Source organism: Rhinolophus sinicus, linkage group LG04 (genome assembly GCF_036562045.2).
Source record: "Rhinolophus sinicus isolate RSC01 linkage group LG04, ASM3656204v1, whole genome shotgun sequence".
Taxonomy (NCBI): domain Eukaryota; kingdom Metazoa; phylum Chordata; class Mammalia; order Chiroptera; family Rhinolophidae; genus Rhinolophus; species Rhinolophus sinicus.
In genome coordinates this window covers 171433577-171459764 of record NC_133754.1, presented here as the reverse complement: position 1 = coordinate 171459764, position 26188 = coordinate 171433577, and the positions used below count along the sequence as shown (strand labels likewise).

The following is a 26188-nucleotide window of genomic DNA, read 5'->3' as shown; positions in this document are numbered from 1 at the left end:
TGAGGCATTTCAGCACGGTTAGTACCACGTGTCAGCATTGTTGATTGATAACAGTGAGATGAATGATTTGTACTTGGTCTTGGTGAGACCCCCAGAAATCTCTGCCATTGGAGCTGGCTTCCTAGCAGGAATATGCCTGTGTGAACCGGCTGGGATAAGAAACCCCCGATGAGACTCCATTTTGATCTCCTTGGTTTTGAGGTGTTCTGTGCACAAGTCGGTGGTTCCTGATCTGAGAGAGCACATGCATCCTGGTTTGTCACTTCAAAGGGAGGACAATTGGAGCGCATGCCTATCCTCTCCAGACCCCTTGCTTTGAGGCAGCCTTTGGCCGAGAAGGATAGTCTCACCTTAGTGAGGTTGCTATATTACACCATTTTCCTGCAAAGAACTATTAGATGTGTAAGCATTGTCATTTGAAGTGAGTCTTCTTTAGCAATTGAACCTTGTCTACCTGCTGTCACTCATGCAAGACCATAGCACAGGCAGGTAAAGGGAGATGGTGATAACTGCTTTAACAGGTCATCAAAGATGGGCAGTTACCACTCCTGTCTCTCAGGGATGGGCAATTTATTCATTGATAGGTACTGCTTCCATATTTTCTGCACTTTTTCAACCACATTCTAGATATCTGGGAATGGTTATAATTTTATATGACCTCCAAGCCTGCCCAACACCTGAGGCTAGCTGCAGGGGGTGGTCAAATTGACACCTGTGGGCTCATGTCACAGCTCCACTGTGGGGCCTTGGGGACTTTCTTTTCCCTTCTGAGACTGTTTCCTCATCTGTGAACTTGGGGTAAGTGACACGCACCTCCGTGGTGCACCACTGCCATCTCATGCCTGAGCCAGTAGTCTGGACACTGTCTAAGCAGGCTACGTCCTTCTCCATTAGATCTACAGTCTTATCCCAGGGCAGAGACCCAGATCTTGCTCAATCTCAGGGCATCCCTTGGTGCTGTAACCTTCTCTGCCTTCTTGAAACTTCCTTCTTCTGCAGCACCACACATTCCAGCTGCACTCAGTTCTTTGTAGTTTCCTAAAAATAATACAGTAAAATCCTCACTTAACATCGTCAATAGGACTTTAAGTAAAATGACATATAACAAAACCCATTTTACCATAGGCTAATTGATATAAAAGGCATCTCATCAACGCTGTGATAAAATGACATTGAACCAAACAGTGTTATTCAAGGACCTGCTCGATACTTTTTCCCACGCCTCTGGTGCTTTGCACATTGAGTTCCTTCTTTGAAGGGATGTTCTTTCTCTTCTTTTTCTAGATTCTTATTCTGCAAAATTTGGAAGGTATCTCCTTCTCCAGGAAACCTTTCTTGTACCCCCACCCCTGGTGCAGTCTGGAGTGCAGTCTATAGTGGCATGCTGGTAAATATTCAACAACCAGCTCTCCAAAAAGGGAGGGGAAAGCCTTGATTTTTAGCATCTGCCAGTGGCCATGGTGTAAATATTCCCATCACGACCAATTTCAAGTTACCAACATGCTACCCCTGAGTATGAAGTTGGGTAGAGATGTGTAAGCCGATGTGAGTTAATTCCAGCCACCACTGGCTGGGTCAGATGCTTGCCTTTTCTGTCCCACAGCAGCCCCCAATAATATAGTGACACGCTAAGCCATATTGGAGCCTGAGGCAAAAGGCAAAGTCTGTGATATTGTTCCTATCTTCATTTAAAAGTCTTATCTTTTGTTCATCCATTACCGTTTTTGTGTTAATTTTGATTTTTTTAAAAAAATATTGCAATAAATTTTATTTATCTTGATTACTGAGGTGTTTTTTTTTTAGCACCACATTAAATTTTGTTCCTTAGATGAAGGTCTCACTCACCTCACCCTGGTCCTGGCCCTGACATAATAGCTCATATCACACTGCAATAATTACCATTGATATAGCTGTCTCGCCTACCACGCTGTGAATCTTGGGGACAGAAATTCATTTCTGCGTTCCTAAGACTTGGCACACAATAGGTGCTCAATGACTACTGTCCAGCAAGAGAGTGGATGAATAGATGGATGGACCAGTCGCTCAGTTCCTTTGCCCATAAAATAACATGCTGATGAAATACATCCGCCACTCTTGCCTAGGGGCAGATTTTGAGTTTTTGAGTATCCAGTTCTTCCAACTCAACAAAGATTAACCCTGCCCTTGACCCGGGTGAGTCAGCCCCTGCACTGGGCATTTTCACCAGGGCCAACCTGCAGATGCCTCAGCCTAGGGCAGCGATGGAAGGAAGATGAATCTGAAAAGTAGAGACTGTGATAGGACCAAGGGTGCGAAGTCACAGAGAGGCAGCTGTCCCTCAGATCCCAGAAAGACTTTCTATCAGTTTGTGTCAACTACCTCAAGAAGTAGCAGAGTTTTTGTCTCTGGATGGATCCCAGGAGCCTGCCGTTTGGCAGGGTCAATGGAAAAGAGATGCAAGCAGTGAATACCTCAGCATGACTTCCAGCTCTACAATTTGATGGGTTATCTGCCATCTGAAGGCACCAGAACTTGTTCCCATGCCTGACCCCTTCCTCACCCCAGAGGTCTTCTGGGGATGCCCCTCACTGGCTCCTTAGGTATCCCACTGTATTGCAGTGCGGGTGGGGGTGGGAGTTAAAAGTTTCTGTTTCTATAAGATTGGCCATGGCTTCCATTTTTAAAACATGTGATGTATGCCATGCCCACCGCAAAGAACCTCACACATATTAGTTCATTGATTACCCACAAAACTCTCAGTTAACTTACAGATGGGAAACAGAAAACTTGGCAACTTCCCCAAAGTCACATAGCTGGTAATTGATGAAACTGAAATTCTTACTTAGAATCGTCTGATTCTGAGAGTCTATGATCTTAACCACATCTATGCAAAGAAAAGGAATTTCTAAGAGAAACTTCTTTTGAGAACTCCTGTGAAAGTAAAAAATGAGGGTGGGAATGGGCAGATGTAGCCATTTTTGTCATTCTGACTTGGCCATGTCACCTGCTCCAGACATGCTGTCTGCTCTCCCAGCCCTCCCGCCATCATACTCCCCTTTCCACCAGACTCCAAAGAGGAGTTTTCCCAAAAGGGAATTCGTCAGCTCAAAGACACTTGTAAATCCACATTTCGAGGCGGCAGGAGATGGGGAGGCCGTGAATAAGCAGTGGGCATCTATCACGTGCCAGGATCTATGTCCACGTTATCCATCCTTCTCATCCCAGGACTAGGAGCAGGTGCTTTTTCCATCTCCATTTTAAAGGCCTGTGTTGTCCAATATGGTAACCACTAGCCACATGTGGCAATTTAAATTTAAATTCCTTAAAATTCAAAAAAAAATTTTAAATTCAGTTTCTCAGTCACACTAGCCACATTTCAAGTGTTCAATAGCCATATGCAGTTAGCGGCTACTGTATTGGACAATGCAGAAATAGAACATTTTCCTCCTTGAAGAAAGTTCTATTGGACAGCACCAAATTGAGGAAGAATGCGGACTCTCAGAATGACTTGCTTGGAGCCACACAGCGAGTTGTAAACAGAACTGGGATGGGACCCATATTTCTCGCTTCCAAAGCCTCCAGTCCCAGAGCCTGGAATAAATTTGCCACCACCTGGCCCCAGAACAAGGAGGATTGTTTGCCTGGGATGGTAGGTCGACTTGGGAAACCAAATAAGAGATCAGAAGACTGTGGGTGAATACCAAAGTGGAGAAAAGGAGCCAGCTGTTCTTGAGGGTTATTTTTACCCTGCCCAGATATCCTAGGGGAGCTGCTCCCCTCCCCTTACAGCTATTTTTATCTCAAGAGCTGGAATCAGAATGTTGTCTCCTGTGGATGGATGGAAGGATCCACTGACACATCAGAATTCCAGCATCAGTACCTCCCTCCTGCTTGGCAACTTCCAAGCAGCTTTATATCCATTCTCTGATGCCATCCTCGTACCAGCACAGTCAATGGGGAGTGCAAGCTCCAAATGACAGATGCGACAGCGGGGTGGGGGGGTGTACAGTGAGTTGCTTCAACAGCTTGTACGTGGTAGAGCTGGGATTTAAACCCAGGCTGAGACATGGACCTTTTTTTTGAGTGGGAGTGGCTTTTATATGAGGGGTATCTGCTGAGGGGTAGAAAAACAGCCTGAATTTGTTGCTGACCTCACCTCACCCCTTTCTGGATAAGTGGGCAAGTTGTTCAATATCTTTGAGGGTTTTTTTCCCTAGTCCATGATACAGAGAGTTCTAATCTTTTTCTGCCTCCTCCATGAACTTACTGGGAATCTGGCCAGTGGGAAGGCTTTGGAAAAATTGGAAAACACCCAATGCCCAGAAAAGATGATTTACTACTATCATCATCATCATCATCGTTATTATCATCAACACCATCTCCATAAGCTATGAAACCTATAACTGTATGCAGCCTCCATCCCTTCCTCCTCTCTGGGCCTCAGTTTCCCTGACTGAAACCTGAGCAGTTTGGCCCTGAGGAGCTCCATGGGGCCTTCCTTCCAGCTCTGGTGTGCCATTTCTATGACCCATTCATTCAGTCAACAAGTGTTTATTGAGTTCGAGCAGGCTGACACGGTGGGGAAATGAAGGATAGCTTCTCCAGAAGGCTCTCTGCCCAGGCTGTTTCAGCCACATACGCAAATTTCCTTGTGTTTTCAAAAGGCAAATTATGGGAAACATGTTATTCACCATAACACACTCTCCCCATCTCTCAGGGAAAAAAAAAAATCTCTTCAACCCCACCAAGAACTAAGCTAACAGAGGACAGAAACCCACCCTTGTTCCTTTGGGCAACTTTCCAGAAGCTCACATCCCTGTTGAAAAAAGGGGAAACTGTATGTGACTGTGTCTCTCTGAGGCTGCTTGGACCTCGTAAACAACCTGTGTTTGTCCCAGCTCCCTCTATCCTGAGGGGTCAGCCATAGCCAAGGAAAAAAACAGTTCTGTTCTGTGCCTGGCCATCCCCAGAGTGAGGAAAATTGTCCATAAATATTTTTATCTTCCTGGTCACCAAGGGAGCTGAGAGGAAGGCTTTGATTCTCCAAGCCCCTGGGCCACTCCCTTCCTCTGGGGACACAGTGGTCAAAGCTGACCTGGGTGTCCCATCTCCCACCCCCAAATTATAGACTGCTGCCCATGCCGCCTGGTCCCAGAAGGTGGTGGGATTACAGGCGTGACCACACTGTACACCATGGCAGGCCTCAGGGCTGCTGGAACAGCCTCTCCCAGCCAGCTGGTTTCCTGCCGGGACCTGGGTGGTCAAAGCAAAGGAAGGGGGGACCCAGAGATGGCACTGGGGGCAGGGACAGGGCCCCAGGGTTGGGACAGAGAGAGACTCAAGGTCGCCATCTGGATCTTGAGTTTCCTTGATCATCAGGTCCCATGTAGAGGAAGTCCTGAGAGCATTACTGACCAGGAAGTGGTTTATGGTAAAGCAGATGCTTGGAGGTCAAAGGACTTTCACGTTCTGAGGAAAGAATGGCTAATGGTGAAATTTCAGACTCTGTGATAGCCACTGACAAAGGCCTTGAGGGTCAGGGATACCAAGCCAGAACTCCTAAAATCATCTGTCCTTCCTTGTTATAATCTCCAACCCATCTGAAGCAGACTGCTACTTTCTGGAACTTTCTAGAAGGGAACACTGCCTCAGGAAGTATATCAGACATGAGAACCTCAAAGGGTCAATCCAAGTACAAGGTTCTGTGATTCTGTGGTTCCTAGATCACTTGAGCCATAAAATTGTTTGCCCAAAGCGCTAGACTTCTAATGCCTTTTGATGCCAGGACTCTGAGGCTCTAAAATCCTAGAATGGCACCTGGCACCGACTTCCTGCTTCCATGATTCCAGGCTATGGAGCCTAAGCTTTCTGTGATCCTTCAACTTTGTGACCTACTTCAGAGCAGACAAGGACCTTGCACAAGGAGGCATTCATTCTCAGCAGGGATTGTGTGTGGAGCAGCCCCATGGGGCCAGCTGACTGCTTCTCCATCTTGATGGGCAGAATTCCATGACCCAGAGGCTCCCAGAGCCCAGCTTGCCTTCTGATCTTCTCCTGGCCGTATTCACACTTGGCTCCCATTTAATCCTGCCCAGCCCCTCCTAGCTCGCGTCACCAGGTATGGGCAAGGATGCTACAGCAGGCGGCTCCAATGTCCTGCACCCCCCAACAGCAACCATTCCCATAGGGCAGAGAGAAAGGGAGGCAGTAAATATGTTTCCTCAGGCAGTATGTCTCCCAGGACCCAGAATTGGAGAAACCAGAGAAGGTGGGCTTGTCCCTGGACACAAGACTAACTTGTTTCACCCTGACTTACCTGACCAGCACCAGAATGACCATATCTAGGTGACTGAAAGGTCCCATCAGCCTCAAGGTATGTTCTTCCATGGCCTACCCTTGTCGGAAATCCCATCTGTAGAAGATGCTTCTTTAGATGATGGTCTCTGGAAAGACTGTTTTAGCTGGAAGGAAAGGGGGATCCTTCATTCCTCTTTCATTGTCTTACTCATTTATTCAACATGCTCAAAGGCTAAATCTCAGTCCACAACTCAGGATACAAGAAATGTGACTTCCCTTTATTTTCTTTAAATAAACTAAAATCCAACTTTGGGTCAATGTATTAACATGCTAGCAGGAAACTCAGTGTTGGTCATTACTGAGGCTCCCTTATATACCCTTATCCTGGTTCTAGTCCTGCAAAGGTCCTGGAGTCTTATGCAGAATAACACATTCTGGGAAGTCTCTCTGTCCTTCTGCTTTCATCTTTGGCCACTGGGGTGCCCATTGTCTGTGCCAGATGGCCCTTTACATCCAGTGACCTGAGGGCATGCTTTAGACATAGGAAGCTGGGACACCAATGTGTTGGGTTCAGCCTCCCTAGTGACACCGTGGACCATTCCTTTTGGGCTTTATCTGTTTCCCACCAACACCAACTTTCACCTCCTCCTGGCCTTCAGAAGCATTCACCTCTTCCTTTCCGTCTGAGACCCAGAGCCTCATGTCCTCGCTGAGTTCACACAAGACTTAAATTCAAGCAGCCTCAGCTTTCAGCTCTTTCAAAACTACAGCGACCAGAACATCTTGAGGGCTGACCATCTGCTTGAACTGGGGACGAAGGAATAAGCACAGAGACCATAATACAAATTAGCACCTCACAATCTCATCGCCCCACACACATTTATTTACACGTGATCTTGGAAGATTTATTGGAGCAGCTGGCTGGCCCCTTGCCAACAAAGACAGGAGTAGAAACCTGGAGGATTGGGGCATGGTATAGGCATGGTTTTGTATGGTCAGTGAAGAGCTGAGGTCTTAGCACTGAGGTCCTCTGGGAAATTAAAGCTGGGTGTGGCAATATTGGGAGGAAGGGGTTGGAAAGGAGATGGAACATTTGTGGAGGCCTGATTGCCTCAGTGCTCCCAGGGTCCTTCCTGCAGCCCTGGAAGGGTCCTGAGAACTGCTAGAAAGAAAGAACAGCTGTACTTTACGGAAGGCATCTGGCACCCATGTAAAAAGCACTGGGCTTGGAATCCGGAGCCCTGACTTCTGGCCCTGGGTCTGCCGCAACTCACTGTGACACCTTGAACAAGTCCATTCCCCCAACGCCCATCCCCAGGCCTTGGTTCTTTATCGGAAAATATGAGCATTGGGCTTCCCTTCCTGTAGGGCCAGGTCTTCATTCCCTGGTTCTGATGACTGTGTATGTCTACCTGGGAGTCTGCGTCATCCTTGTCTTTTGTCTCCTTCAAGCCCCTCCCACCATCTTGAACAGAGCTGTCCAAGGACTATTGTCTAAGTGGAATCTGGTCTAGAATCACAGCTCAAGGATGGCTGGGGATGGGATGGAGCCCCAGCCTATCAGAAGTGGCTGCATCTCTATATACAACGGAATATTATTCAGCCATAAAAAGAAGGAAATCTTGGGACCGCCCCGGTGGATCAGGCAGTTGAAGCTCTGTGCTCCTAATGTCAAAGGCTGCCAGGTCAATTCCCACATGGGCCAGTAGGCTCTCACCCACAAGATTGCCAATTCAACTCCTCGAATCCCGCAAGGGATGGTGGGCTCTGCTCCCTGCAACTAAGATTGAACACGGCACCTTGAGCTGAGCTGCCGCTGAGCTCCCAGATGGCTCAGTTAGTTGGAGTGCGTCCTCTCAACCAAAAGGTTACCAGATTGACTCCCGCAAGGGATGGTGGGCAGTGCCCCCTGCAACTAGCAATGGCAACTGGACCTGGAGCTGAGCTGCGCCCTCCACAACTAAGACTGAAAGGACAACTTGAAGCTGAACAGCACCCTCCACAACTAAGATTGAAAGGACAATAACTTGACTTGGAAAAAATCCTGAAAGTGCACACTGTTCCCCAATAAAGTCCTGTTCCCATTCCCCAATAAAATCTTAAAAAAAAAAAAAAAAAAAGAAGAAGGAAATCTTGTCATTTGTGACAACATGAAAGAAACTGAGGGCATTATGCTAAGTGAAATAAGTTGGACAGAGAAAGACAAATACTGTATGGCCTCACTTATACATGGAATCTAAAAAAATCGAGCTCATAGATTGATAGTTGCCAGAGGCAGGGAGTGAGGAGTGGGGGGAAATGGGTGAAGGTGGTCAAAAGGTACAAACTTCCGGTTCTAAGAGAAGTAAGATCTGGGGAGGTAATATACAGCAGGATGACTATAGTTAATACTGTATTGCATATTTGAGAGTTGCAAAATCTTAAAAGTTCTCATCACACACAAAAAATATTATAACTTTGGGAGGTAATAATGTTAATTGAAGTTGTTAAGATACATTCACAGAACTAATCATTATGTTCTATATCTTAAACTTATTCAATGTCATATGACAATTATATCTCAATATAGAAAAAAAGAGAAGTGGCTGCATCTCCCGATTCCTTTCTCCCCAGCTGCAGAGACCAGGCTGGCAGCACCCCCACACACACATAAATCCACATGCATACGCATGCACATGTAACGTGGCCCCCTGGAGGATAACGAGCATCGCTGGGCAAGGAGGCCAACCAAGGAGACAACGCTGCAGAGCCCTGAAGGCCGCCCTCAAGGCGTCTTGTCCGCCACAGGCAGCAAGACCCTCGCAGTCCTGCCAGGCACACCTTCGCAGCCCTACCACTAACCCCTGATTCTGAGTGGCCCAGCCACACAGGATCAGGCCCAGGTGCCAGCAGTCACGGGAGAGAAAGGAGAGAAAGAGGCGGAGAGAAAGAGATGGAGGTAGGAAAAGAGGGAGAACGTGAGAGAGACAGACAGAAAGAAAACCAGAAAGAGAAAGAGAGGCGGAGAAAGAGAAGCCAGAGAGAAGATGGAGTCATACAGAAGAGAAAGATAGACGAAGAAAGACAGATGGCACTGGGAGAAAGATGTTTTAAAGGCAGGAGAGACAGATCACAAGAAGGGGGCGGTCAGAGATACTGAGAGACAAGTAGAGACACGGAAGGAGAAATGGAGACAAGGGCCAAGAGGACAGAAAGGAGAACACACAACACACATACAGTCAGTCATACACACGGTTGTACACCCATGCACGTGAAAACACACAGTCACCCACACAGCTACACAGTGACACACACGCACATGCCCACAAAGGTACAGTCACACACAGTCACACATAGTCACACACATCAAGGACAGGCCAGGAGAGGAGCTGAACCTCATTGCCTAGACCCTGGGGCTGAACCTCTAGCCAGGAGAGCCCTTCACACCCAGCCAGAGCCTCAGTGACTCCCAGAGACCCCTCGGAAGGCCCCAGACGCTGCAGAGCCCAGTTAGCCCAACTCACCTCACGAGAGTGTTTCTGCCCTGTACCTGCTGTATGCCCATCTCAAAGTAGTACAAGGCTGGTGGCCTCTCCAGAGCACTGCCCGTGGAGGTCAGGATCTGATACGCGGGTACCAAAGCCTGCCTGTAGCTCTTGTGAGATCTATGCTGCAGAGCACAAATCCTCACTCCTTCCTCTTCCCTGTCCTGCTCTCCCAGCTGCCCGCACTCCCTTCCAGGTTTTATCAATAAACCACACACATCTGAATCTCTCTCTCTCATGCTTGTTTCTAGGGAACCTGGCCAACGACACTCACCTCTCAGCTTCAACTCTTTCTGAAAACAGGAGTAATCAGACTTACTACTCAGGGTTATTCTGATAATTAAATGAAAGGTGATATGCAAATCACTTGATATGGGGCCTGCTGGTATTAAGGAAGCCCTTGATAGGCCCTTCCTGTCATCACCATCATCATCATCACCATCATCATCACCATCTTCACCATCATCACCATCATCGTCATCGCTGTCACACGACCATTATCACCATCACCATCACCACCATGGTCATCATCATCATCATCATCACCACCACAGAGGGGGCCGGGGAAGTGGGGAGACAGAGGCCAAGCAGGTCCTTCTCTTCCATCTCTGCCTCCAGCAGGTCTCTCCCATGAGCTTCCGGCCCATCTAATCCCCTCCCTGCCAGTCCTCCCCAGGTATCTCATGGACACTGTAAACTCTACCTGTCCTAAACTCAACTGTCCCCTTCCCATACCCCAACTTGTTCTCCCTCCAGTGCTCCCCTCCCACCTGCTGCTCCCAAGGAGGGTAAACGCTTTGTCATTTATTGATCCTTCTAATGATATGGATAGAGCCTGGAGTAGAGGTGATACTCAATACATGTTTGCTGAATGAATGAATGAATGAATGAATGAATGAATGAATGAATGAGAAACATCAACAAAGAAGGACATAAGTTGCCTATGAACACACCAAGCTTGGCGAAAATGAGTACAGATGAACTCAGGCTCTCCTCTCCAAGCCTGCAATAGGCAAAGCAGGCAGCAGGAACTGCTGTGGGTCAGCCTGAGGCAGCGTCTGCCTGCATTCTGGGCTCTTTGAGTCTCTGGGAGCAGCACCTTCCTGCCAATGTCCAGCCTCCCAAATTATGGAAATAGTGAGCTGCACCAGCAGAGGCCCAAGGATGCTCACGGGCTCTCCTAGGGAGCTGGCGACAGGCCACGGGGAGCTTCCAGCCACTTCTGAGTCGTCTGCCCCGGCACTGGATATGCAGGTAGGTGCCCTGTGGGAGCGAGGCGTCTCCTGTCCTGCTGAAACTCACCTGACGGGGATCCAGGACTAGAGGGCCCTGGGCCACTTCCCATTGCCCAGATGGGAAGACAAGGGCACAGCGGGCTTGCCCACGGTGACCTGTGGGTTGGTGTAGTATCTTGTCCACCACATCTTCTGATGTCAGAAATAACAGTCGCTGTGATAACTGCTATTTGTTCAGCCCTTTCTCTACCCCAGGCACCATGCTGGGTTCTCTGGCCATGGATCAATTCCTATGTGTAGGACTTATTACCCCATTTTAAACATATGGCCTAGAAAGGCTGAGCAACTCACTCACGCTCACACAGATTCAATTTCGGGCTGGCATGCCACAGGGTCCTGGCTGCTAACCGAGTCAGCTACGACACACTCCGCAGGCCCTCTGATTTGCCCCTTGCCCTGGGAGCCTGGGCACAGGTACCCAGCTGGTGCTGGGTGCAGAGGCTTTCCCTTCCATGGCCCTCACCCACCGGCCCTCAAAGCCCCTTTCATGGGCCTGTTTCACACCCCACTGGGGAGGCCAGACAAAACTGCTAGTGTTGGGATTATTTTTCTATTTCCAGATGGATCTGTTTGCTGGCTCCATCCAGGGCCTCCCACCACTGCATGGGGGCCAGGGGCGCAGCGCCAGGTTAATATTAGGAGGCAGCAGGAAAAAAAGGCAGCCCAATGCAGCTCCTCACAGAGTTCTGGGCTGTTCCACAACGGCAGCCTCTGAGGAATATTCCTGGGCATTTAAGGGGTCCTGGCAACCAGGCGGGCCACGAGGAAGAAAGAATATTCTTTATTTTCTTTAAAAATTTTCAAGGAAGCTCCTGAGTGTCTCATTTTGGGCTGGGAGCCAGCACAGAGTCCCCAGGTGATCTGCAGAGCTGAGAACGGTATTTTACAATCCACCAGGTATTCATTTTACCAACATTTACTGAGTACCTCCTACTGTCGGAGAATGCATCACACCCAGAGAAAACAAAGGTTTCCACCCTCGCAGAGCCCATGGTCTAGCAGGGAAATAGATGGCTGTAAGTCAGATAATTGCATACATGAATGGACACTTAGTATTGACACGAAGTGCTAAAGAAAAAAAGGCCCAGATACAGATGATGGCAGACTTTGACTTTTTAAAAACCCTCCAATCTAAATGCCTCATTTCAAAAGAAGAATAGTCCCAGAGAGAGACAGAGACCCTTGGGTACCCACAAACATTACCAGAGCTGGATCTGTACCCACCCACTTGGGTTGGGCCATGGCAGAACAGAATGGACGATAGTGGGATTCTGGCAGCCTTGCCCTTGATCTTGGTAGAATAATTGGACAAGATCAGGGTATAGGGAACTCACTGATCACCACTGATCAAAGCCAAGTATATGAGAAAGTTGTCTCCAAAGCTCATTAAATCTGTCTGTTAATGGCAATGTAACTCAGTTACTATCACAAAAAATCCAATCCCGCACAAGGGGGGGGGGGATGCCCCACCCCCCTCTGCATCCCCATGCCCAAACGAAAACAACAAATATGACACACCAATGTGTATCTAGGTGGGACACTGGGGCAGAGAGAGATGGGAGGTCCTCTGAGGCCCGAGTGAGGTACCAGAGGAGTGTGACCTGGAGCAAAGTCATCTCACTGAGGAGACAGCCACATGAAGGGCTGTCCTGTGTAAGACGGTCATGTGGTGTAGGTGGCCTCAGGGGGAGCTCCAGAGGGAGATTTCCGTCCATACTGAAAAGGAACTTGTTGAGGTTCAAACAGTGAATGAATGGGTGAGAACGAGAAGTCCTGGGATGGGGGCGACAAGGGAAGGGGAAGGGGCAGCACAAGCAGAAATCAGTGGCTCCTGGGCAGAGGCTTGAGGGGAAACTTCTGGCCTGGTCAGGCGACCGGATCAGAATCCAGGGCCAAATGAGGTCTACACTCCGAATCCTGGCATGAGGCAGCACACACTAAAAGGGTTAACTGAGAGAGCATTTAATGCTCCACACAGAGACCAAGCAGCTTATAAACAATGATACCACCACTACTGATCACGATTTAAAAAGATTGGAATGGAAATTCTCAACGGAAATATTCAAAGTAAGGCATCCACAGAGGAGTGGGCAGGGTTATGGGAACCGGCCAGAACAGGCGAATCTCCCTGGGGCTGGTGGCCATGAGGAACCCCTGTCATCTCAGCCTGAAGGGGGAAGTGAAAGGGACGAGTTGGTGAGCAAGGCAGGATCCGCAGCCTTAGGAAGCAGCCATCTTCAGAGCTACGACAGAGCAGGGCAGAGAGGGAGCAGACACCCCAGCCTCTCTCCCTTCCTGCCCTCCAACTAGCAGTGCCGCCCACAGACCACACCCCTTCAGAAGTTGGGGGCAAGGGAGCCAAGGTGAGGCTGTCCAGCCTAGAGGTCAGCTTCCTGGGGCATAGACAAGGAAAGGCAGAAAGTAAGTAGATGGGAGCACCAAGAGGGAGAAAAGAATAAGAAAAGACGTGTTGTGATTGGTTGCCCAAACGTGTCCTCCTTTAAAAAAAAATACCTTGGGTTGTAGAGCACGCAATCTCCACTTGGCCACAGGCCCCAGTACTCCCAACAGCCTCACAGTTCAACTGGCCTCGTTCGTACATATGCTCCCAGCTGACCCCTGGGGGCATTTGAGTGATCCCCGGAAAGATGAACTCAGAGGTACCTTCCAAGCCCCCTTTGACTTTGTGATTTTCAGAGGCTTAGATGAAAAGAAGAGGGTCACTTGTTCAACATGTACCAAGCCCCTGCTCTATGTTGGGGCCCGTCTGGAGTTCTGGGGTCCCAGTAACTATCAAGACAGACCTGTTTTTAACCTCAGGGAGCTTACAGTCTGATGGGGAGACCTGATTTTATTTGGTGAATAAACATCTGGTAGGCAAGCATTGATTCCTCTGACCTTATATTCCAGTTGGGGGAGACAGAAAATAAACAAGAAACCCATAAAGGTATAATATAAATTTATAAGTACTGTGAAGGAAAACAAAGACAGCTAAGTGGCGTGAGTATGAGAAAATTAAGCTTGTTAAAGTTATCAATTGCTGTGTAAAAGATAACTGTAAACTTAGTGGCACAACACAGCCACCATTTTAATGCTGATGGATTCTGTGGGTCAGGAACGTGGGCAGACCACTGCTGGCTGGCAGGCCTGATCTCAGCCCCATGAGGCTGGGGCCTCAGCTGGGAAGACCCACACAGCTGTGCGTGACTCAAACAGCTAAGGGCTGGAATCATCTGGAAGTATCTTCATTCATGTGTGGTAGGCAGAATAATGGCCCCAGATGTCTATACCCTAATCCCCGCCCGGAACCTGTAAACATCCTATCTTACATGGTATAAAGGACTTGCTAATGTGATTAACTGAAAGATTTTGAAGTGGAGAGATTATTCTGGATTATCCAGATGGGGCCAGTGTAATCACGAGAGTCTTTATACGGGAAAGAGGGAGGCAGGAAAGTTGGAGAAAAAGATGTGATGATGGAAGCGGGGTCATAGTCACAGAGAGATTAGAAGATGCTACTCTGTTGACTTTGAGGATGGAGAAGGGGCCAGGAGCCAAGGAATGCAGACGGCCTCTAGAAGCTGGAAAAGGCAAGGGAATGGATTCTTCCCCAGAGACTCCAGGAAGAAGGCAGCCTGCCTGCACTTAGAGTTCAGCCCAATGGGACTAATTTTGGACTTGCCCTCTAGAAGTGTAAGATAATAAATTTGCCTTGTTTTCAGCCACTGAGTTTGTGATAATTTGCTACAGCAGCAATAGGAAGCTTGTACAACGTCTGGTGCCTTGGTCAGGACAATGAGAAACTGGGCTCACCCAGGTTAGCAGACCAGAGCACCCACATATGACCTCTCCACGTGGCTGGGGCTTCTCACAGCATGGCTCGGAGTAGTCGGACTTCCACAGTGGTTCAGGACCCAAAACAAGTATTCCAGCAAAATTGTCAGGAGCTCCATAGCCTTTCACAACCCAGCCTCAGAAGTTCCATGGTGTCACTTCCACCTACTGCTGAAAGCAGTTACAAACCCACCCAGATTCAAAGGGAAGGGACTGAGACTCCACTTCCTGCAAGGAGGAGGACCAGAAAATTTGCAGCCATTGTTTTTAAAATCATGACAAGGCTAATTGTGATAAGGCAGTTAGGGAGAGGGCCATCTGAGGAGTCAACATTTGAAGAGTCTGGATGAGGTGAGGGAGCAGAGCAGGGGCAGAGTATCCTGGGGGAGGAAACAGAAGTGCCAAATCAGAGGTGAGAATGAGGCAGGCAGGTAACCAGACAGTTCCAGTCCACGTAACAAGGGGCTCAAAGGGCTGTGGGAACCCAGCTGTGGACCCTGAACCCAACCTGTGAAGGTTCCAGAAGGAAGGGATGTGTGAACAGAGGGCTGATGATTGCAGCTGAGACGGCTCACGCTGGAGGACTTGGCAACTCCCCTCAGACGCTCCCCACTTCATAGAGGAATGAGGACTGGTCTATGCACTTCTCACTCTGGTCCTACTGGGCACTGGGAACCCCATGGGCCCAGGCTGATCTTGGTAAAGGCCCCTGCCTCCTGGACTTCAGGTCAGCTCTCTTTGTGTGCCCTGTGGCCCGCTCTTTCCTGGCAGATGTCCTTTCACAGCCTTCACCAAATGAAATGTTACCTAATTAACAGAGGGCTAACAAGTGCACTTTCTCATTAAGGTAGAGAGAGCCAGTGGAAACAGAAGGAGGCAGCGTATTCACAGGACGCCTGCCTTTGGAGCTGGAGCTGGATACCCATCAGGCCTGCCCAGCCACCCACCTTTCTGGACCCAATCAGAGCTTTCTGTCCTTTGCAGATGCATCCGGGAAAGGGGGAGGAGGTCCCAGGTCCAGACAATCAGGAGGGAGCAGGGGAAATCCTTTTTCTGGTCCCCAGGGTCAGCACAGGGATTCCAGCCCCAACACAGGATTTGACATGTAGAAGATGCTCAATAAATATTCCTTAAATAAGGGGGGAGAGAGAAAAAATAGGGTTTTTTCTCTGACACACAACAAAGATGATTAAAAACACAGGCTCATGTTTCTACAGTCTTGGGTTCACATCTTGATTCAGCCTTTTACTAACTTACTACAAGTCATTTTCACCTTTCTGAGCCTCAGTTTCCTCATCTGTAAAAGGGGATAATCATAGCAACCTTATAGAATTACTGGGTCGATTAAACAGGATGGTCTCCAAGAAAGGATGATGAAGATGATGATGGGTAACATGTCTAAGCCCAAAGCACATGCAAAGCACAGTTCTGAGACCACTCTAAGAATAAGGGTTTTCATCTTCACAACTGAAGGAAGCATTTTACAGATGAGGAAACTGAGGAACAGAGAGGTTAAGTAACTTGCCAAAGGTCACATAGTTGAGAAGCCACATAGTGCGAATTCAAACCCAGGCAACGTGGTGCCAAGCCTGTACTCTGGCACACAGTAGGAGCTCATTAAGGGGCAAGTCCTCTGCCCACTGTGTAACTGTCTTCTCTCTACTGGGTGGTGAGCACCTCAAAGATACGGGCTGCTTGTTCCTACCTCTGAGTACTTAGCACGGGGCTGCACCCCGGGGACTGTTGCCTGGATGGGTGTGGCACCAACAAAATGTCCCTCTTATCATGCCCTGTAATGGGATAAGAATGCTCTGAGTCTGGCTGCCTGGAGTTGAATCTTAGTGCCACTATTTACTGGCCTTGAGCCTCAGTTTCCCTAACTGTCAGCGTGGAGAATCAGAGTGCCCACGTCACATGGTTTTGTGACTGAGGTTCAGTTGTATGCATATTAAGCTGAGCATAGCAGTAGGTGAGCGCTCAATGAATGTTAGCTATCGTCACCATTATTATTTCTGTTCTTCTTCCATTCTCCAGCCAGGTTTCCCCACAGGACCCTGGCTTTGCAAGGATCAGGCCAACCTCCCCGGCAAAGAACAGTTAACCAAGCTCTTTCTAGTGACAGGTAACTTAACTCCCATCTCAGATGCAAAGGTGGAGGCCAACTCAGAGGTGGGGCGGAATGCGAGATTGGCCCTGGGCCGCATGCTCCATAGCAAAGTGGCCAGAGCTTTCACCCCAACTCTTTCTTCTCCCGCCTTCCAGAGCAGTGGTCATAGATATGGCGAAACAAGATCAGCCTCAAGTGGGACTGGGGTTGGGAGGGTGTTGGAAGCGGGCCGGTTGAGGGGGTGTAACACAAGCCCTCTCAATGTCCCTCCCAGGCAACACTGGATCTGCCCTTTGACTTCCCCAGAGGCCCAGAGAGGTTAAGGTCCTGGGCCAGTATCACACAGCTTATCTGGCAGCCAGTTGGACTTTCTGATCCTGGAGGTCCCTAATTCTAAAACTCTGTGACACCTCCACCTGAGCTCAGCCCAAGGTCACGTCTTGGGGAATGAGGGGCAATAATGGGGGTTCCTGGAGCTTTTCACATGGGTCTTGGACAGGGAGCTAGACCAGTCGCCAGTGTGGGGAGGGCGGGTAGCCGTCAGGCAGTAAGATCGGGTACCAGGCCCTGCTCCTTTGCTCCCCATGGAGGATCAGTTGCTTGGAGAAAGGGAGGAGGGCCAGGACCCCGGGGATGGCAGGCATTGGGAAGCCATTTTCCTAGTGCAGGCTGAGGCTCTCCCAGCCTCATTTCCTTTTCTCTCTCTGCCTTGTTTCTCTCTGGCCCTCTCTATTTGTGGTCTCTATATCTCTGCCTCTCTTCTCCTGTTTCCCCTCTCTGTATAATTCCCTTTGTCTCTATATCCCGTCCCCCTGTTTCACCCCCTTTCTTTTCTTGTTAGTCTCTCCCTGTATCTCTTTCTGTTTCTGCCCGTCTTTTGCGCTGACTGCATTCCTCTCTCCTGTCTACGTCTCTCCCTGCATTTCTCCCTTGTTTCTGCCTCTGCTCCTCTCCCGCCTCTGCCTCCTACACTGTCTCCCCTCTGACCTATTTTATTCAACTCACCTGGAAGGAGCTAATGAATCTGGGGTAGGAGAGTGACACAGCAGAGCTGGGAGGTCAGCCAAGAGGCCTGGAGGAGGGGAGAGCAGGACAAGCAGACAAGAGGCTGCTACAAAGGTACAGGGAGGAGATGGCAAGGTCTGAGCCTCATGAAAGCGATGAGGTGGAGAGAACGGGGTGGCTGTGAGACAGACCGCGAAGGACGGAGGCTCAGTGATGCTGTGGGCTTGGGAGAAAGGCCAGCAATTGGGAACACTTCCAGGAGAAAGAGAAGGAAGGAGACTTCAGCAGGAGCTCGCGCGAGGGAACCGCCGGGGCTGAACCACAGGGCTGGAGGGAGGGGGTGCAATGAGGAGGGCGAGAAGGGGTAGCTGCTGACCTGCTCTAGGCCGGGGCCAACTTGGGGAAAGCCTTAAGTGCCAACCAAGAACCTAAACTTCAGTCCCCATGGAAGTGGCTTTCAATGTGAATCTTGGTGGTTCTCCCCTGACAAATATATATGCCTAATGGTTGGCACCCATGTCAAGGCTTCTGGGACCCTCGGAACTTCTTCCATGAGCCACAGATACCTCAGGATATGAAGGTGATTCCAGGCCCTTGGGAGCCACTGGGGGTTTTTGAGCTGAGATGGCAGACTTGGAGCTGCACCTGTAGGAAGGTGAAGCTGAAGACATGTGGCCTTAATTGTTGGGCAGAGCCTTCTAGCAACCTGGCCCACCAGGCCCAGGGCCTCTCAGAGTATCCCTGCTTCCTAGAGACCTTGCAGGGCTCCAGGGATGCAGAGAAGAGGGTCTGAGTCCTGAGCCGGGGTGACTGCAGCCCAGGGTGCCCAGGCTCAGAGGGAGGGGCTGAGGCCTTGTCCTTCATACTGTGAAGGACACTTAGACTGAGTGCCTGGACCTGCCCCAAGAGGACTGAGCCTTCATAGCCTTTTGGATGATCACCCTGGGGGCCGGAGGCAGTTGCCCTGCCCTGCCAGGCCCAGCCTAGCCTAGTTCCTCCTTCCCACCCCCCACCTCCTCTCCCGTATGCCCTGCATTGAATCTCTATCTACCTCCTCAGACAATGTCCGTTTAGGCAAGGAACAGCCCTAGTGTGGGTGCTACTTTCGTTCTGCCAGCTGGGCCAGCCGGAAGTCAACTGCAGTAACCTTAGTCCGCTGGTTTAACACCCATTATACAGATGGGGAACCTGAGTCCTAGAGGGATGAGACTTGCCAATTATTCTCCAGCAAGCTGGTGACTCAGGCAGGCCACCAGGCTCTCAGCCCTAGAGCTCTTCTGTCTGTGCTTAAAGGATAGTCCTCCAGCTCCTGCACATCACTCTGGTGCCCTATTACCCCAAATGCCTGGGTCCCGTCCCAGTCACACCCTCCGCTCAGGCTGCCCTGGCCAGTTGGAGCAGAACTCATTGCTGTCGCAGCAGTTACCATTTATTAAGTACCTACAATGTACCATGCACTTGATGTCATGCAATCCTCCTAATGGCCCACTGTGAAGGGGATAATGTTACCCAATTATGTAGATGAGGAAGCTGAGTCTCAGAGAGGTTAAGTAACTTTCCTGTGATCACCCTATTGGTAACTGACAGAGCCAACATTAGGACTAGATGTGCCCAACTGCAAAGCTTGGGTATTTCTCCTATACCTTCCTCTTCCTGTCACACAAAACGGGCACCAAACTGGCTTGCCTAGAAGCTCAGGAGAGGCAGGAATCCATCTCTAAAACCAGATGTCCAGGCACCTACCTGACTCCCAGACCAGCCATGGGTCAGCTTTAACAGCTGAGGGTGTGTGTGTGTGGTGGGGGGGCTCTCAGCTGCGCCCTTTCCTTTAGCAGAAGAACCACAGGAGAGCATGAGATGCCCGTGAACCTGCTCTCCAGGGTTCCAGCTCTACCATTGACTTCCTGTGTGACCGTGGCCTCGTTAACTCCCCCTTCTGGCTGTGTCTCTGTCTCTCCCTCCAACCTGAGGGAGTTGGGCTCCTGGCTCCCACAGGGCCATGGCTGCCTGAGTGCCTGCAATTCTTTGGCTGGAGGGAGATGTCTTAGTGCCCTCTGGGCAGAAGTTTGCCAAGCTACGGGTTTGGCATGCCATCTTTGCCTGCTCTGTTCGAGGGTGACTGTCTTATTCCAACAAGGAGCCACCTCAGGGTGGCCCACTCCAAACCCCAGTGACTCACTTATACAGAGAGGCGCAGGCGGGCAGGAGCTGTCTCTGTGGCTCTTGGCGTCCGGCAGAGCCCACGGGCCCATGAGCCCACGCTGGGCGGGAACTTGTGTCAACCACTGGCTCCTATAAATCGCAGGGCTAGGACAAGGTGGGACAGTCGGTGGCCTTTGGAGAGAAAGCTCAGCCTGTGTGCTCTGGAGAGGTGACCCGGGGGGACCCGGGGCGCTGCTCAGGGGCGTTAATGAGTGCTCCATCTGGTGCCATCCTCAACCACCAGCTGACGCTGACATAGCATTTCGGTGGGAGAGAGAGAGCGTGTGTGTTCCAAGGCTAGCAAAGGCTCAGTTTTTCCGATCCGGAAAAATCCGTTCAAAGAGAGGAAAATTGATGATGAGGAGCCGAAGATTGCCTGATTTATGTTGCCTTAGTCTGTGACTTAATGGTTCACAGAAGACTATCACCCTTGATGTCTAACTGGGGAGACCGAGGCTCAAAGCAGGCTGGGCCCCATGGAGAGGGCCATGGCAGGGCAAGAATAGAAATATGATCTTTCACCTCCTAACCCAAAGGTCTGACCATTCTGCTATCCTGCCTCCCTCATCCAGGGGCCAGTTCTGCCTTTGGCCCCAGTGGAATATCACCCTGATTCTCTGACCCTGATTTGGACTCAAGAGCTCCCCATCTCTGAGACCACAGCATCAACAGATATTATTAGGAGAGACTCCAGGCAGAGCAGCTAAAGCTCTGCCTTCAGAGGGTTTATCTTCCTCTTTAGAAGACAGGAGAGAGTTTAGAAGTGAAACTAGAAAAATAATGACCGATGCTTCGTTGGTACTTATTATGCATCAGGCATAGCTCTGTTCTAAAGGTTCTTCATGTATTAACTCATTTAGTCCTCACAACAACCTATAAAATACTGTCAGCCCTGTTTTACAGATGAGGAAACTGAGGTCCCCTGAGGTTAAGCATCTTTTCCTCAGTCATACAGCTAGGATGTCGTGTAGAAAGGCAGCCTGGTTCTTGGTTCCACACCGCCAAAGAAGACATTGTGTGGCAAGTGTTAGCTCCCGCTCTGTTCCAGGCATCACCCTCACTACTGGGAGCCAGTGTTAGAAAGAGTAGACAAGGGACCTGCCCTCAAGAAACTTGTCATTCTTCCTTCATTTATCCATCCATCCATCCATCCATCCATCCATCCATCCATCCATCCATCCATCCATCCTTCCATCATTCATTCATCATCCATCCTTCTGTGTCTGGTTTCACTCACTATTGTACCCCCATTCTCAGCACAGTGCCTGGCGTATAACAAGCCCTGAACCAATATATGCTGAAGGCATAAAGAAATGGAGACAGATCTGGGCCCTGTCCAAGAGCTCTTGGTCTGAGTCCCTCACCCTCTCCCCGTCTCCATGCAATGGGTAGTAAACACTACCTTGCTCACCTCACAGGATTCTCTGAAGGCTCTGATGGTGAGGAGGCAAGTGCTTTGCAAACTGTAAAGGGCTATGAAGACATAGTCTGCACTGGGCTGCCGAGCTGCTATGTAGGCGCCGAGGCCTGCAGAGCTGTGTCTCTCTCAGGTCTGGCTGGTGAGACCTGTCAGACACTTCCCCTCAGCCTGCCAAGAGGCCCAGAAAGGAAAGGAAATTGACATTTAATGAGCATCCACGATGTGCCAGGGCCTTCACACACTTTAACCCTCTCTTCTCTTTTCATACACAGATCAAAGAATGAAAGCCCAGAGAGGTGCATCATTTGCTCAAGGTCACACAGCCAGTGAGGAGCAGAGTCCAGGTTTGAACACTGGTCTGTGAGCCCCAAAGCCTGTGGTTGTGACCATACCCAACACCACCTCCCCTTAAAGGGATGCTGCCGACTTCCTGCTTTCCAAATCTCCTTAAGTCCCCAGTTTTCAAGGTTACATAGCAAGCCCCTGGCAGAGCCTTTTAAAAAGTGTTTCCATTTAGTTTTGCATTGATTATTTCCTTTCTGCTTTACAGGAATTTCTCCCCCCCCCCGCCCCCCCCCCGCCTTTTTATTTGCAAAGAAAAACCGACATAAATGTTCTCCCCACACACAGGTTAACCCTTGTCTGACAGAGGTGGATTCTCAGCAGCCATGTGGGGGGGAGATGGAAGGTCAGCTGCTTGCCAGCTTCCTGCAGGGCCTCTTCGCAGACCCTCACGATAGTTCACACAACAGTGTGGTTGTGCTGCCTAATGTCATCCGTAGCAGAAGCCCCTGACTCCCAATTACCAGCTTCCTGTGACCCTCGCACAGGGCAGCGTTCTGAGACCCAAGTGGAAACCACCTCTTGAAACATAAAGCTGAAAATAGGCTTCCTGAAGACACTATCTTGTGCCACAGGCTGGGTCTGAAAAAGAAATGCCCACAGCCACGGTTCCTGGGCCACCCACCGAAAGCCTGGCACAACGCTGGGCACCTCACCAACATCCCTTCACCGAGTCTTCTAAATGGGAGGGGCAGGTCTTGATGACCCCATTTTACAATAGAAGGGAAAGCTGAGGCTCAGAGAGGCAAAATCACCTGCCCAAGGCCATGCAGCTGGCCAGGTGAAAACTGGGTGTAAGACAGGACCCTTGCTTATACGTTGCTTTAAGTTGAGGGCTAAAAATAAGACATTGCGCCTGTGAAATGACAAAGTGCCTCCTCTGTGCCAGACGCCGTCCTCGGTCCTGGAGACCTGATCCAACAAGAAGTGGAAGCAAGTCTCAAGTCTTCTAGACTTGCTGAATGATCTTAGTCACTCTCCTTCTCTGAGCCCAGAATTTGCCCTATGTGAAATGAGTGGGTTGAATACCTCAGTCTTTTATGCTCTTCTTTGTTTTGCTTGGGTAATTTGCAAAGTAGAATGTAGCAGGTGAGAGAAGATGACTGAGGTTTATGGGTAGCACTGCGTTATGGCTGAGAGTTACTAAAACGCCATCCAGAGACCCCATACCAACACCACAAGGGGCAAAATTCCCTAAGGAGTTCAGGTACACTGGGGATGAAACGCCCCTGCAGCCTTGCCCCACTCCTGACCTGCACTGCCGAGTGGGAAGCTAAAGAGAGGAGTCGCAAGCCCTGAGCCAGACACCACACGGGCGCACAGGATCCTCTGAGCCCCCCTCCTCGGCAGCTCCTCCCCTAGCCCTTGTCTCTGGGCAGCCCATCACCCCAAGACCCAGCGCCCGGTGCCCCCAACCCAGCCCCCTCAGTAAAGGCTCCTCCTGTATTTGGCTCCAGCACCAGCAGGCCAGCCATTTAAGGCTCCACCTCACCCCTTTAAATTCTATTTTTTCAAACCACATTCTTGAACTTGGCAGATAAGGTGGCAGTCCGACAAGAGCCCTATTTACTCGGAGAGCCGTGAATGGGCCCTTTATAACAAGCTTCATTAATATTTCTACCTATTGGCCAGCTCTCCGTTTCCTCCCCCTATACAAACAGATTCTCCACACAGAAAGACTTTTCAAATGCTCTTGTTGACTTTCCCCAAACAGGGAGGGCAGCCGGGCCGGCTGGGGTGTATGAGTGTGTGTGAGTGTGTGTGCAGGGGAGGGGGCGGCCATGGGCTCACGCCCGCCTGGCCTGGTGCAGGAAGGAAAGAGGCCCGCTATTCACGGACAGGGGTGGGCAGCCGGGTGAGTTCAGGTATGCCGCCTCACAAAGGCACACTGAGCCCGGCCTGCGCCATGAATTCCAGAGTCCTGGCTGGAGGAGTCGGGCGGTCCCTTCTCAGCCCATTGCCTGGCCAGGTGACCCTGGCCAAGTCCCTTCCTCACTCTGGGCCTTACTGCCCTCCTTCGTCAGTTGGGTCTACACCCTGCTCCTCAAAGTGTGGTCCATGCACCAGCAGCAGCAGCGTCGCCCAAGAGCTTATAAGACACGCAAGACTCTCTGTCCAGATTTGCTGTACCTGAATCTGTGTCTGAAGATTCTGGGTGATAGGTGTGCACCACAAGGTTCCAGAAGCATCAGATCGATAGCACATCCCCCTCCACCAGGACCAGGTCTGTTCTATGGCTCAAAGGCCATCACAGACCTTAAACATCATTGAGATGGCAGCCACCAAGGCTGTTGTGTTCTCTTCTTTGTGACCACAGGCCTGGCCCATGGTTGGGGCTCAGGAAATAAACAACCAGAAAAGTGCATTGTCAAAGTCTGGAAGCCTTGTGCTAACGACAGAAATTCTTCCTCTTCAGCAGATGACAAATTGTGAAGAACAACCTATTCCGTTGTTCAAAAGGTCACATGGCATCAGAAGGGACCTTCTAATATTGCAATGGATGGGTTGAGCTCCCTGTCTTTTGGAGATACGCAAGCAGAAAGTGGAAGACCTGTGAGGGAAATTGGAGAAAGCACTGAGCCCCATGTGTGCCTCTGGGCTGAGGAAGAAACAGTGCAGAGAATGTGGCGTCATCACCGCGTTCGCTCACAGGGGGCATGGTGGCGCCTTTGGAGAGAGGCAGAGCCGAGTTTGGATGCTGAGGACGCCCTCTAACAGTGAGAACATGGGCAAATACCTTCCCTTCCCTTCCTTGTTCATGTGATAAATGTTTATCCTATGTGTCAGACCCTCTGCTGGACCTTGGGGACACGACGGTCAACAAAATAGCCTTTGTCCTTGCCCTCTCTGGGAAGAGAGACAACAACAACAACAATAAAATAAATACAAATGCCAAGGAGGAAACAGAGGAGGGTGACAGACAAGGTATGTGTATGGGGAAGGGGGAAACCTATTGGGGGAGTCAGGGAAGACATCACTGAAAGTTGGCTTTTTAAAATCAAGCCTGTAGACAGAGGGACCAATCACGTGAGGAGCTAAAGGAAGGGCACTCCCAGTGGTGCGAACAGCACATGCAAAGGTCCTGAGGCAGGAAATACTTGGTGTTCTGAAAGGGGTCAGTGTGGCAAGAGCATTCCTCATACAAGGGGAAGAGGGATGATAATTTCCAGCTTGCAGACCTGCTGAGAGGGAGGATGGCACAAAGGAGGTGCTTAGAACATAATGTGTTTGCTCTTGAGTGATCTTCAGGCCCCTGTGACATCTTCAGGCCCCTGTGACTGCGTCAGTCCCCTGTGACTGCGTCAGGCCCCTATCAGGATGGCTGTCTGCTCTTTCCATCTCTCAGGAACAGCAGGGGCAGTGCCTCAGTCTGGGCCCCAGCCCAGAACAGGGTCAGCTGAGCTGGAGGCAGTTGAATGAGCTGCCTGTGTGCATCTTGGCTACCTACATCTTACCTTTTTGGGGAGGGGGTGGCCTGCTCTCTCCCGGGACAACGGCCCAGCTTTGGCTAGCCTAGGCGGCTTGGACAGAAATCCCCGACCCCCTGCCTAGGTCTCAACAGCCAAAGGCCAGACCCTCTTGGGAGCACAGAGCCCTCTGGCCAGCCCACACCCCACTCCCTGGCCAGTCCTTAAGTACCGGGCTAGAAATAACCAGTTGTCTCCTCCCCTTGGGGCTGTGGGCTCGCCCACCACAGGGGCTGAGGAGGCGGGCAGAGTGGGCAGGGCTGTCCTAAGACAGGCCTCTTGGATTCTTCCAGCTCGGAGGCCCCTACTCGGATTCATCAAGAGGTGGAGGGGGGAGGTTAGTTCCAATTCTGGATTTGCCATTGACTCCCAGGAGCCCTTCAAAAGCTGCCTTAACAATTTGAGCCTCAGTTTCCTTATCCGTACAGCGGAGTTGATCACTCCCTCAGAGGGTCGTTGTGAGAATGCAATAACATGAGAAATATGTGAGCTTTGTAAACTGTAAAGTGCAATGCATACAGAAGAGTTCGAGGTAAGGGTGAATAGTTCACATACTTAAGGTCATGAAAAGACAGTATTGGGGTGTAGTCCCAACTGTACCTCTGGGAAGATCACTGCACTTCTGAGTCTGTTTCCCCAACTGTAGCGTCTGAATCTTCCTGTGTCCCTCAAAGGGTAGTTTTTAGAATCCAGTTAATTCAAACAATGTATGTATT

The 26188-nt window shown here is 50.1% G+C and overlaps 1 long non-coding RNA gene across 6 annotated transcripts in view; it reads right to left on the bottom strand.

Annotated features, from left to right (window-relative positions):
* Positions 1 to 549: 549 nt before the first annotated feature.
* The window catches only part of LOC141571174 (uncharacterized), a 32805-nt gene continuing 7166 nt past the window's right edge, over positions 550 to 26188 (bottom strand). For 2 of the 6 annotated variants that reach the window (XR_012495902.1, XR_012495904.1), the window contains exons 2-5: positions 15877 to 16058; positions 6946 to 7083; positions 6296 to 6440; positions 550 to 1038 (exon numbers count right to left, since the gene is read on the bottom strand). This is a non-coding gene — a long non-coding RNA (uncharacterized LOC141571174). Of the gene's footprint in view, positions 1039 to 6295; positions 6441 to 6918; positions 7084 to 15876; positions 16059 to 26188 lie in introns of all 6 variants that reach the window. The other 4 variants (XR_012495905.1, XR_012495903.1, XR_012495906.1 and 1 more) reach the window with 4 other exon arrangements.